The sequence below is a fragment of the Dreissena polymorpha genome, chromosome 12, assembly GCF_020536995.1.
Source record: "Dreissena polymorpha isolate Duluth1 chromosome 12, UMN_Dpol_1.0, whole genome shotgun sequence".
NCBI classification, from domain to species: Eukaryota; Metazoa; Mollusca; class Bivalvia; order Myida; family Dreissenidae; genus Dreissena; species Dreissena polymorpha.
Window position 1 is genome coordinate 44,291,052 of NC_068366.1, and position 14,886 is coordinate 44,305,937.

The 14,886-nt window shown below is 36.2% G+C and overlaps 1 long non-coding RNA gene across 1 annotated transcript; it reads left to right on the forward strand.

The window, feature by feature from the left end:
• The first annotated feature begins 1,444 nt into the window (after positions 1-1,444).
• LOC127853657 (uncharacterized) lies at positions 1,445-5,387 on the forward strand. Its single transcript, XR_008036710.1, has 2 exons — positions 1,445-1,523; positions 1,755-5,387. It is a non-coding gene; the product is annotated as an uncharacterized LOC127853657 (long non-coding RNA).
• Positions 5,388-14,886: the final 9,499 nt, after the last annotated feature.

Genomic DNA, 14,886 nt, shown 5'->3' on the forward strand with positions numbered 1-14,886 from the left:
GTTTAAAGGTATCCCAAAGTGTGTGGACTAATGTGTTGTTTTTGAACATGGTGTTAATATTTTCTGATATAAAAATACTGCTGCGTTCACCTTTAGAAGATCCAAGTTTACTTTGGAAAACGCGCAACAACGTCTGAACGACCTCTTCGCGTAGAACGGTTTGGTATCTGAGTCAGCAACGACTATGTTATGGTCTGAGATCCCAGGTACATTGGCAGTGGATGTTATGAGAGAGGGCTTTTAATTAAAAATGAGATACAGGAGGGTGTTCTCCCTGGTTGGTTTGTCGTGTAGTTGAAGTAAGGTTGAAGTCAAGGAGCGCTTGTTAAATTTTTTGTCCTGGGCTTTGTTTCTCACGACTAGGTTCACCCAGTCGATGTCAAAACAGTTGAAGTCCCCCGCGACGACCATTTGACGGTTCTGGTTGATTGTGGCAAGTTCTAGAGATTTACGACGTTTCTGGCCGTCATTATCAATACAAAAACAACATAGATTACTGTATGATTAAACCAGTAATGCAACTGTTTAAAACACTTATTTTATTCAAAACAAATAAATAACTCTAAATACAAAAAGTAAACGGTTACCCATGTTTACAATTAATCAATACAGTGAATACTCAGCACAATTAAAATTGGTCCAGTTACAGTGTTCAATTTCCAACGTCGGATGGATAAAGCCATGTTAAAACGAAAGTTGAATAAATTATGACATAGAAAATCGAGCAAATCATAAATAAGGATTCAAACATGCTGAAATTCATTTTTTAGCAAATCTTAAACCGCGATGGTTCTCGTACATGCCGTTGTTAACAATCAAACCCTGGATTTCCGTTACAGAAATTTCACATGCCCTGCCTGATAGCAAGGTCTAAATGTACATAAAAGATTTAAATTAACTAAATAGAGGCAAGCAGACTTTGTTAAAGAAAAACTAAAGCGATGCATACCAACCGCTGTTGTAAATAAGAAAATCACAAATACCTTTGTCATCGAATTCAAAGCGTGTTTGTGTTGTCTGCATGATGACATATCGTCTTCTATCAAATCGGCTTCTTATAAAAGTCTATATCTTTTTACGATTTCAGAATCTCTTAAATCAACTATTGGTATTATTATTTCTCAATAAATTCGGGGCAAACGTACGCGTCTACGAATTATCGGTGCATACGCCGCCATATTTACGCCAAAATAAATGATTTACGCGAGCCTTATAGCTAACCTAACATGACGTTCAAAATACTGCAATCATAAGTTATACGTAACTTTACAAATTTTATAGAAAAGCTACTAAATTTACGTTTTGCACTTACGTGTGATTGTTTAACGTACGTAGTTCTAAGAAACTTTCCCCTTAGTTTTTCGGACAAAAATGGTAGCGAAACGGCGCTGCTAAGGGCAATCTCCATGCAGAGTTGTCGTTCCTTGTTCTCATATACCCCTCTGTCGCCAGGCAGAATAACAGGCATGGAAAGAAACGAAAGGCAGCGGTTGGAGAACTTCGATTGTCTGTTGCTGTGCACAGTAAGTTGTCATAGTATGTGTAAAAAGACTTTGTCACCGTTCAAAATATTTATATATACAAAATTACATCCGGCTTGTTTCCTTTTTTTAAAAATAGTCTTCATTGTAATGTAAAAAGTGTTAAGAAATGTCATTGGTTAAACTGCCCAGTATCGTTAATTCTTTCAACCCTGTTTGAACATAGAATGCATATCCTAATAATATGAGCCTACATTGCATAACCATTTTCAGAAGCTGTCATGGGTTCCTTGAAATGCTGCAGAAGTTGAAATTGAGTGCAGAGAATGGTTTCAAACAGCCTCTGATCATGACGGTGGCAGAAACGCAAGGGTGGACAAGAAACGTGATGAAGCGTCGCAATTTATTATAACTCGTTTGTTTAAACTGTGAATTGAGTCTTCTATTGGAATCATTTATTATGTAAAGGTCTCTTTGAACTTGTAATTACTTATTTTACACAACCTTTATGCATAATGATGGAAGCAGTGTTTTTGTTATTATTATTATTTTTAGCCTTTATTACATAAATAGCTTAAATTGTGTATGTGTTACTTTTCAACATATTCGTGTTATAATCATTTTAATTTGTCTTTTTTTTAAGGAAACTCAGTCGATTTGTCATTAAACAGTTTGTTTAAAAATGTTATTTTTTTAGTTGCTGTACCAGTAGAATTATATAGACATAATTTGTTTTACATTTGTTAGTTTTGGTATATATAAATATGTTTTACACCGTTAGAATAAAAATGTTGGATCGAGTAATTCATAAGTATATTGTTTTACATTTTCAGTTAAGTTAGTAGTGTTATTAACAAATACTTTAATTGTTCCAGTTTGGTTAAATAGAATGTTAAAATAAAACTTTGTTTAAAGGAAATTTTTCTTTCATTTATTTAAGGAACTGGTTAAATGGTAGGCCCTTAACAATACCAACAACAATTACAAATAATTGAGGCCAGACTTGGACTGGGGAATGGTTAAAAGTACCAATACTATGTTGTTGTTTTTTTGTTGATGGATAGAAATTTGCTGGATTAAATTGTTACAATTTTGTGTGTATTGTATGAATACTATGTTGTATTTTGCTGACTAGTCTTGTTACTATTTTTTGTGTATCGTATGACTTCTATGTTGTTTATGCTGACTATTCTTACTTGTTACTACTTTTTGTGTATCCTATGACTTCATTGTTGTATTTTGCTGACAAGTCTTACTTGTTACTATTTTTTGTGTATCGTATGACTACAATGTTGAATTTTGCTGCCTAGTCTTACTTGTCACTATTTATTGTGTATCGAATGACTTCATTGTTGTATTTTGCTGACTAGTCTTACTTGTTACAATTTTGTGTGTATCATATGACTACTATATTGTATTTTGCCGACTAGTCTTACTTGTTACTATTTTTTGTGTATCGTATGACTACTATGTTGTATTTTGCTGACTAGTCTTACTTGTTACTATTTTTTGTGTGTCGTATGACTATATACTATGTTGTATTTTGCTGACTAGTCTTAATTGTCCCCTACCGATGAAACCGGATTGGACTTATGGTTTGCACTCCGTATGTCTGTCTGCAGAGGCGTATTTAGGTGGGGTGCTAGGGGGCTAAAGCGCCCCGAGCTGGCTCGCTAGATACCATAAAAAAAAATTGAGCCCCTTGCAGTTTCAATCCACTTGTATATTTCCTGTCATATGCCCATTAAATTAAGCCATAAACAGCTGTCGATTTGTGTGATTAGCCCCCAGGCATGTGTCCATACGATCTAACCTTCGCCAGCTAAACTGCACGCTTCATTGACTGTTAGTGATAAACTGTGCTATTTGATTGGCTGAAGGAGATACATTCAACTAATGATACATTTAGCTATAGGTACATGTTTACATGAGACTTGTGAAAACAATAATTCAATTTGTAGCGATTAAAGAGTTTAGACGAACGCAATGGACAATCATCATCAAATTTTCGGTAAGATTTGTTCAATGAATTTAAATGGCTGCCGCATGGGACTTGTGAAAAACAATATTTCAATTTGTAGCAATTAAATAGTTAAGATGAATGCAATGGACAATCATCATTAATATTTCGGTAAGTTTCTTTGATGAATTTAATTGATATTATCTCTTGAGAGTGATAATCCTTTTGAGTAACAAGTTATTGCCAGTAAAATTCAACAGCACACCCAATTAATGGCAATTAATTTGTTTTTGTTTTTTTACCAAATGAGCTGATTGCTTTGATGTTCATTTATAGTTTTATGCCCCCGATAGGGTGGCATAAAGCAGTTGAACATTCAGTCCGTCTGTCTGTCATTCTGTGCTTCCATCCGAAAACTTTAACATTGGCCATAACTTTTTCAATATTGAAGATAGCGACTTGATATTTGGCGTGCATGTGTATCTCATAGAGCTGCACATTTTGAGTTGTGAAAGGTCAAGGTCATCCTTCAAGGTCAAAGGTTAAAAAATCAAAATCCAAGGGAAGTAACAAGCCTTAAAGGGAGATATTTTCTATTTTATACCATTTGGCACGTGCAGATCATTTTCACAAGGGAAGTAATATTTCTAAAGGGATATAATAAAAAAAAAATAATTCAAAGCCACGCAGTAGGGGGCATTGTGTTTATGACAAACACATCTCTTGTTGAAATAAAAAAGAACTTCAAAATGAATTACTTTGCTAGTATGAAACTAAATCATTTTCAAAATGAAACGCCAACAAGCAACATTTGAATCCATTTGGAACAAGACACAAAAAACTAATGAACCAACTGAATATGAGTCTGTTGCTGCTATCAGGTACTTTCCAAAAAATTTGATTGTGTTCAAATTGTACTTTATAATTTCATGGTAAGAAAAATTATTGAAAACTTTGAAGTCATTAATTATCTTCGATTACTTTATCTATTTTCAGCTCTCCGGCAATTACGACACCCTCTTTTGTGGATTAAGAGACATTTGATTTACCCCTGTGTGTCTGTCTGTATGTGTGTCGGTTACACTTAATTGATGTCTGAACTCAAGTTCTTGTTTGTTTTAAATACACTTTTATCATGCAAAATGCTGATTAGATAGCAGGAAATTGCATCATTTCAAGGTGCCATTTAAAAAAAAATTCGACGACGGCAGGGGACACCCTCCCGCACCCTCCCCAGGCAGCTGAGCCCCCCCCCCTCGGAAAAATTTCTGGATACGCCTCTGGTCTGTCAGTCCGTCACACTTTTCTGGATCCTGCGATAACTTTAAAAGTTCTTCATATTTTTTCATGAAACTTGAAACAGGCATAGATGGCAATATGGAAATTATTCACGTCATTTTCTTTTGTTCCTACGTCAAAAAATCATGTTGCTATGACAACAAATTAAAAAAAATATTAATTTTTTTACTGACAATGGTGGGGTTTCGCCGGTAGGGGACCATATTGCTTGGCAATCTCTTGTTGTTACTATTTTATGTGTACCGTACGCCATCCAGTTTAAAGAAATGGTTACATGTAGAAAATACATGTATAGTAATATCAAGAGCACCACCTCTGAAAATTTCTATACGTTTCTCGTCAATGTCCAGAGGTGGATAATCATTATTGGCTTATCAAGTCTGGACAAGTGTTTAATAGGCAATAATATCACCTGTAAATAATACCCGAAAGGTGAGTTAGAAAGTATGTATAGATAGATAGGCTTTATATAGGTATATAGTGTTACATATTGTCAAGAAATATGTTAAAGGGACATTACTGTGTTAAACTAAATACTAGATCCCATAAGAGTTGTCTCTACTGTTCATCTTGTGTTTATATGACTATGCTTAATAGTTTGTTGTACACTTGTAGCTTGGGTATGAATGAATACACATGTAACCACATACGCCTTACGTTATATTAATAACACCGGCTAGACTACAACATGGTGTCAGAAGTTAAAAAAAAACTTCGGATAAAACCAATGGAATTTTGATTTTAATACAATCATAAAGTTCCAGAATTTTATTGATTTGTGCTAATTGTGACATTCTGCTCATTTTAAAAAGATGGATAGCGGAGACGATATAGGCCAAACACCCAAGATGGACTGGGGCAATCCGGACTTACACCAAGCATTTAAATCGTTCAGATCGCACTGTGATTTCATGTTCAAAGGTCCATTAAAAGGAAAAGTACGAAGAAACCAAATGTAATTATTGAATGTTGTGGGTCGGCGAAAAGGGTCGTTCAATTAACAGTACATGGACACTGACAAATGACCAGCAGAAAGACTTGAAACATCATTTTGAACAATTTGAACAATATTGCAAACCAAAATCGAACAAAATTTACTCCATATATGTTTTCAAGACAAGAATGCAAAAGGATGGAGAAACATTCGAACAATTTACTACAGATTTGCGATTATTAATAAAGGACTGTGATTACCCTGCTGGAATAATAGATGAAATGATACGCGACCATATTATATTTGGAATCCGTTCCCAAAACTCCGCGAAAGAATGAGCAGTGATGGAAATGATCTAACACTTCAAAAATTTCTGGACATCGCCAGGACATATGAGTTGACGAAAAGCCAGGTGAAGTCGATGGACAAAAGTGGTATCCATGCTGTCGCCAGTACCAGGGGAGCAAAACGGTCTACAAGAACCAGATTCAAGCCGAAATGGAAGGGACATGATAAGCCGAACAACGCAAACAGGGGAAAATGTGCAAACTGTGGTGGTATTAAGCATCCTACAAGAGAACTTTGCCCGGCACAGGGAAAGAACTGCAATTATTGCCACAAAATGAACCATTTTGCGTCAGTGTGTTTCCAAAAAATTAAGGACAACAGCACCAGAGCTAAACATAAAGCCAGAGTTTATGAGGTAAATGACTTTTCTGACTCAGATAAAGGGACACGCATGATCAATACTTTATCAATTCGGTCATTTATGATAAGCAAAAGAATCAAGCTCATGTTAAACTGAATGTTGGTCCAAAAGAAACAAAACTAATGTTTAAAATTGACTCCGGTGCACAGGTCAATATCATGCCATTACGTAAATTTGCATTGTTAGGGATTAAAGGTCCACTCAAAAACACTCACATCAAGCTTTCAGCTTACGATGGAACATCACTTAAGGTTCAAGGCACGATTCGTCTTCCATGTAGCTACGATGGTAAAAAGTCATATCAGGATTATTACATTGTAGATAGCCCCTTCAGTCCCATATTAGGTTTAGACACATGCATGTCTATGAAACTAATCAAATTTGTGTCAGGAATTGAACATAAACATTTCTACACAAAAGACACGGTTGTACCTAAATACTCTGATGTATTTACTGGTCTAGGAACTCTCCCAGGGGAATCTGACATTTGCATAACACCCAATGCTGTTCCAGTTATTCACCCACCTAGACGTGTTCCTGTAGCAATCAAAGTCAGACTCAAAAGAGAGTTAAACAGAATGGTTAAGGATGGTGACATAACAAAAGTTACTGAGCCGTCCGAATGGGTCAACAGTATGGTCACTGTTGAAAAGCCCAGTGGTGCTTTGCGGGTGTGTATTAACCCAAAAGACCTCAATGACGCTATAATGAGACCACACTATCCATCAAGATCAATTGACGACATTTTGCCTGACCTTACTGGCGCTAAAGTGTTTTCAAAATTTGATGCACGTACAGGCTACTGGACTGTAAAATTGAACAAAAAGTCATCTTTCTTGACAGAGTTCAATACTCCATTTGGGAGATATAGGTATCTCAGACTACCATATGGGATAAACTGCTCACAGGATATTTTTGTTCGGAAATGGACGAATGTCTTGAAGGTTTAAAGGGCATCAAGGTCATTGTTGATGATATTGTTTGTTTTGGAAGTAACAGACTAGAACATGACAAGAATCTCGATATATTGATGGACAAGTGTCGACAGATTGGTCTAACACTCAATGCTGACAAAACTGAAGTTTGACAGACAGAAATTCCATTCTTTGCTCACGTACTGAGAGAAAATAGACTGAAAATTGGTCCTTCAAAAGTAAGAGCAATTCAGGAAATGCCATCTCCACAGTCAAAGTCTGATCTTGAGACAATACTTGGAATGGTAAACTATTTGCAAAGATTTGCACCAAATCTTACTGTAATGACTAGTCCACTGAGACAATTGTTAAAAAAGGACAGTATTTTCCGGTGGGACCCGGAGCATGAAACTGCCTTAAACAAAATAAAAGGAGTTATCACTCAAAACCCAGGACAAATACTCTCGTATTTTGATCCAAAAGTTGATGTTGTGTTGCAAGTTGACGCATCACAAAATGGACTTGGTTGCGTTTTACTGCAAAACGACAAACTTGTTTGCTTTGCCTCAAAAGCATCGACGGATTCAGAGCGAAACTATGCGCAAATCACAAAAGAGCTCTATGCTGTGTTATTTGGCATAACGAAGTTTCTTAAAATGACATACGGACGACACATAGTAGTCCAAAGTGACCACAAACCACTTGTTAGCATAACACGGAAAAGTTTGCTAGCAGCTCCGCCAAGATTGCAGAAAATGCTTTTGCAACTGGCCATATATGACTTTGAAATAGTGCATATACCTGGAAAACAGATTCCAGTGGCAGATACGCTAAGTCGCAATTTCTTGCCCGACGAACAGACTGACGTTTGTCAAGACATGGACTCAAATGTTCATGCGATTATGAAAAACATTTCTATGAGTGATCAGAAAATCCAACTGATAAAGAGCAAAATTGAATCTGACTCTGAAATGCAGTCACTTTAACAAACCATTCTAAATGGTTGGCCTGATAAAAGACAGGAATGTCCAAATTGTTTGTTACCATATTGGAATTTTAGTGATGAATTGGCATTCATTTTTGGTTTGTTGCTTAAGGGAAGCAATGTCATCATTCCAAAGGAATTCAGACAGTTGATGTTGGACAAAACACATGACTCACGCCTAGGAGTTGAGAAATTCACACAACGGGCACGAAGTGTTATGTTTTGGCCGAATATGACAAAAGAGGTCAAAGACAGAGTTCTCAATTGTCCTATTTGTCTAGAGCACAGAGACAGTAACACAAAGGAACCTATGATTCCAAATCAAATTCCTGAAGGACCATGGCAGGTTGTCGCCACTGACATATTTCACTGGAATGATTGCAACTTTATTGTAATAATTGATCTATACAGCAGATATTTTGAATGAAGTTTGCTGAACAAGATGAGAAGTGAAACAGTGATACACAAACTTAAGGGTCATTTTTCCACACATGGTATTCCTTTAAAAGTGATAAGTGACAATGCAGGTCAATATACAAGCCAGGAATTTGACAGATTTTGTAAAGATTGGGATTTTGAACATGTCACATCATCTTCATTACACTCCCAGGACAACGCTGTTGCTGAAAGACGTATTCAGACAATCAAGAAGATTTTCACAAAATCTTAAAAAGCCAATCGAGATCCTTATCTTGCAATTCTCGAGTACAGAAATTCTCCACTTGCTTGTGGACAGTCACATGTTCAATTACTCATGAGTAGGGAAACAAGATCAATATTGCCGCTAACACAAAAACATCTTGAGCCCAAAGTACAAAATCACAAACAGATCAAAGACAAGATGTCAAAATCACACAATATTTCAAAGGCAAGATACGACAAACACGCAAAACCACTCAAACATTTATCACAGGGCGAAAGTGTCAGAATCCAACAAGATAAACGTTGGAAACCAGCTATTGTAAGAAAACAAATACATGACAGGTCGTATATTGTTGCTATTGTTGAAACTGAAGATGGTGTTGTTTATAGACGAAATCGTGGCCATTTGTTAAAAACAAATGAAAAACCATTGCATATTTTCGATCCACAATCACTACCTATCAGTGACAATCACAACAATATCCCACATAGTGACATACAACAACAACAGCAGCAACAACAGCAACAACAACAGCAGCAGTTACAACAAAATGCATCGGTACCAAAAGATAGTAGTAACCGAATACAGGCAGATAAACAATATGTCACTAGATCGGGCAGAACCGTCAAGCCGCCTCAGAGGACAGACCTGTAAAATAACTGTACATGTAATTTGATTTTATAATATGTATGTTTAATATTATATGTGCATGTTTTTTATCACAATATTACTATATGTATTTCATATATATATATGTATTTTCAAATGTGCAAGTCATCATATTCTCATACTGCAGTTTGCAGTTATTTTGTGAAAGTATCAAAGTGTAAAAAAATTCTCGTGAGAAAGTAACATTTTGGATTATATTTCTACAGTGTAAATTGGATTTATCAACAATGTTAAGATGAGGCTAGAACAACGCCACACTCTATGTCATTGTCGAGAGAACTTGAGCAGTGTTATCAGGATGTTAACATTAGCCAGCAGTGTGTGAGATTTATAATCAGTGCTTTACCAATTAACGTTAATGTGAAACATGTGTTATACCTGGACACAAGATTTCGTTATATGATCACCATTGAGATACAGATTAAATATTTTCACAGGAAAACATTTATTTGAAAAGAAGGGAGATGTTACATATTGTCAAGGAATATGTTAAAGGGACATTACTGTGTTACACTAAATACTAGATCCCATAAGAGTTGTCTCTACTGTTAATCTTGTGTTTATACGACTATGCTTAATAGTTTGTTGTACACTTGTAGCTTGGGTATGAATGAATAAACATGTAACCACATACGCCTTACATTATGTTAAAAACACCGGCTAGACTACAACATATAGCAGTGTGCCTGTCCTGTGTTCAGTCAATGGCCTTGAATGTGTCTCATTGTTATTTGCCAGTGCCAGTGGGTCACCAGGTTAGGGCGGGGAGGTGAACTTTCTAAACTGAACAGTTTATACTCTAAGTCGGCCAATATAAACAAATGGTCCGCAAGTAATGGGATCGAAAATTATTTAAATGGTCAGGGAAAATACTAACCTCTTTCGATCTTCAATTGTTGACAACAACGAGTCGAGAATCTCATACAACCGTTCAAAAATGGAAAAACGGGTACACATACGTCGTGCATTCCGGCTTAACGCTGTCAAAGTGTTAAGAACAGATTCACATAAATTTGCATCTGTATCTTGCGTCATTAAACTTCTACATTAAGAGTGAACCATGCGAGTTGCTTCTTCTCGAAAACCTTTGACGTCCGCCATATTTTTCGAAAACCAGAAATGGACTTGACCGGTCTCAGCAGTTACTAGATTATATTCATTACATAAAACGATTTTAGAATAAATACCGTCAAGTAGATACTTAATTTTATTTCTTTTCTGTTCAAATTTAATGTGGTTTTTTCCCTCAATTTAAAAAGAGATTTTGATCATTTATAATGAATAAATCTGAAGGAAAAGCGATTCAAGAGACGAGTGTTTTGATTGGCTGATCAGAAATATTGTACGTCGACGTACAAAATTGTACGTCGACGTACAATTTGAACGTCGACGTACAAATATATACGTCGAAGTGTATTTCATATTTGTACGTCGACGTACACTTTTTGTACGTCGACGTACATATTGTACGTCGACTTACATTTCTCTTTTCACCTAGTAGGTCTTGTTGACTTTCGACCCAAATGGTTCGCCATAATTAACAATCTATTATTTTTCATGTGCATGTACGTACATAGTGTTCTATTTTTAAATATGCTACATGTACATTGATTGGATATTGATTAAATATTTTTATTATATGATGTGTTTTGTATGTATGTTGATTAAATTAAATGAATTTACGATAATCCATATTGTTTAGTTTATTATACTGTAACCTAAAGCGATTTTTACAAAGCCTTTTCTTTCTCTAGCACCGTCTTACATGTAAATAAAGCGTTTGCGGTCAGAGTTAAGCATCATCAACCGAGACAATGAAAACAAATAATACCATGGATTACTCGAAACCTGCGATTACTCGAGCATCGAGGTCAGTCCCGTGCTTCCTCGAGTTATCGCAGTTTTACTGTTCTTGGTTCAACAAGTATATTCCCGTTCAGAACTGTATGCGTTCTTATGTTTTCATTCAACTAAAATATTTCATTTTACAATAATTTGGAAGATGCGAGCGTTGAAGCATGTTGGGTGGCTTACATTATTGTGATTATGTCAGTTTTAAGATGCACGGGTTGAAAAAGAAATTTAGCGAGGACTTACCTTGATGTGCACAAGCTGAATATAACACTATCTTATTTATAATTAATCTGTCTCTTAGACATGTTCATGTGGATCAAGGATCAAATAACACGACGCTTCCAAAAGCAGTGCTGTTTTATGAAAACAGAATATATTCCTCAGTCATGTATAAACAGAATTAATTTGCTATCAGTGATGAAATGGTATGCACATACTAATACAACACCTAAAGGAACATTCGTTTGCACAAAATACTGTTTATTTACCATACACAAAGTATCCAAACAAACGGCAAAGATGCCAATAATCGGCATTATTCCGTGGAACTAATGTCACGGAGGTCCTGTAGATATTCCACGCAGCGGAAATGTTGTTTTCCAACTCTATGATGTGTCCCATCATGTTTAATGTGGTGTCAATATGTCACTGACAGCCAAAAATAACTAGCTTCATTATACAATATGCCATTATCTTGGTGAAAGCTATCTGTTTCACATCCACGTCTTGTGTTGACATATATTGACGGTAGTGTAAGAATGGTTTTGCGTCAACAACAACATGATTCTTCCAATTAATAATTTCTTCGAATTTTGTGTCCAGTTCTGAAAACTTGCATTCCTCTTTTTCGCCTGTGCTGTGCATCTCAAACACAAGATGATTTGGCTCGCAACTTATCTCTTCCTTTTTAAACACTACGTCAATACGCATCTTTAGAAGATGCCTAAAGAAAATGTCTTTCGGAGATGAAACTCCAGTCGGTTGCATGGCTTCGGCTTGTATAAAAATATCTGGTCGGTCCAAAGAGACGTGGATCATATCCGATGAAATAAAGCCTTCAACCTGCTGAAGAAGAGCTTCTGCACGCGTGTACTGTTTCGTGGAAACGAGCATTGAAGCGTACTTCAAGTAATTTGGGATGTGCGTAGGGTTAAGAGATGATTTGAACTTCCGTATTGCAGTTTGGTTTCGAAAATTTGAGTATTTTGTGTAACTTCAAAGATTTGATACATTGTAATTGTCATAAATTTGATCAACATGTCAGTTATAATCGGCAATACATGTTCATTTCTACACGAAAGCCTGGAGTTTGATATGCTCGAGCTTGCTCTCACGGATTCCAATAATCTGTCTCCGATATTGTCTATGCGCAAATTTTCGATGCATTTCAGTTTAGAGTTTATAATGACTGACAGAATATCAATAATCTTTGAGTATTCATGGAGTTGAAGCTTGTCATCAAACAAATTGACACAGGAAAATGTATGATTTGGACACACTCGACGCTTCAGGAATCGTCGAAGTGTGATAAGACAGTAGATAACACATTGGATAAGATTATCTTTAGTCCATATGTGTTCTTGAAATGTTTCAGCAGTGAAGAAAATTATAATTTAAAAGACGCAGGAGTTATAAATTGATTTATATTTGAAGCGTACTTCCCCGTGTTTTACACTAATGGTGTGCAACCTTTGCTAATGATTTTATTAACTGCAGTGTAACCTACTCTTTTATAACGGATGTTACATCATTCTTCAACAGAACTGGCACTGCCCAGACAATTGTTTCTAAAAAAATAGCAATTTTAATCGCTGTATTGCGATCATTCGGACTGTCTGGTTCCGAGTATAAAGTGTCAAAGCAGATGTTGCATTTTAATATATATCCTGTTTAACAGGGCGGTTTATCGGTACTGATTATTTCGATAATTAGATATCATTCTTTGTTGTTGTGACCTACTTTCAGAAGTTTCGTAGCTTCACCTGTTTGACAGAGTCTGTTTTTGATTGTATATATGATTTTACGTTGTGATACTTGTTTCATCTTACGATTTACATTAAAACTCAACATTTAATGTAAGATTGATTTAGTTGTGTGCGGTGTTTTTTACGCAGCATCATTTGGGTCTTTGACCTAACTGATAGCGTGGGTTGACCTACTTTGATAGCGTGGGTACGCAAGCAAGCTTGATTTGACTCTTTTGTGACAGATATTTGTGCTATGTCTACATCAGTTTTGTTGTTGGGGCACTCCTTTGTTAAACGTTTTCAAGTATGGTGTGCCTCAAATCACAAACACAATTTAAATTTATCCAACAATAGGATACAAATTTACTGGCATGGTGTAAGTGGTGGAATTCTCCTGCCACCTAACAAAGACAAGTCCCTGTCACAAGCCACATACCTAGTCTCTGAGCTCAACATTGATATTACTTTTGTAGAGGCTGGTAGTAATGATTTGTGCTATTTGTCTTTATCTGTTGAAGAAATAGTGCAGTCATTGTTTAACCTTGCAGACACAATACTTTGCTCTGGAAGCAGACCGGTGATTTTGGAAGAAATTCTGCCAAGACGAAATGAGCACATGTTTAATATGCGTGTAGATCGGGCGAATGCTCTCATATCAGTACATTGCAGAATGTCTCGTCAAATCATTTTCTGGACTCCCTCACGGAACAATTTTAACTTGCGTTTTACAGAATGTTTTGCTGCTTACGATGGCGTGCATGTCTATCATACCATTGGTATGCCCCGATATAATATGTTTGTCTGCAGTGCTTTGCTATTTGCAGAACGCAGACTTGCAATCCCAAAGGAAGACAAACTGGTGTAGTTTTTAATATTGCATCATTATATTAGTGTATAGTATATTTTTATCACTTATGTGATCAATATGGTGCAATATTTTCAGACACTACTTGGTGCATGGCATCTGGAGTCATTAGAAACAGCAGGGTTGAAGTGTGTTCATCAGTCCCTACATAGCCTTTCCTGGGTGTATTCCCTCTGTATACCCAGTGGGCAAGTATGAGTCGTCGAAGGGCAAGCTGTTTCTAATCATTATTTCATAATGTTATACTATTTGTATGCAGGAGTACGTTCAAAATCTGTTTATTTCATGGGTGATGGTTATGACCCTACATTTTATTATCGGGTATTGGTTGTGTACCCAATATTATTTTTGTAGGTTATTGGTTGTGTACCCATAAGCAATTATCGGACCTTAAATGTGTGCCCATTACATTTATCGGGTATTGGTTGTGTGCCCAATACTGTATATTAAATCGGGTATTGGTCGTGTACCCATTACTAATTATCGGGACTGTGTGCTCTTTAAAGTTATCGGGACTGTTTGCCCTTTTAAGTTATCGGGACTGTCTGCCCTTTTAATTTAATCGGGATTGTGTGCCCTTTTAAAGGTATCGGGACTGTGTGCCCT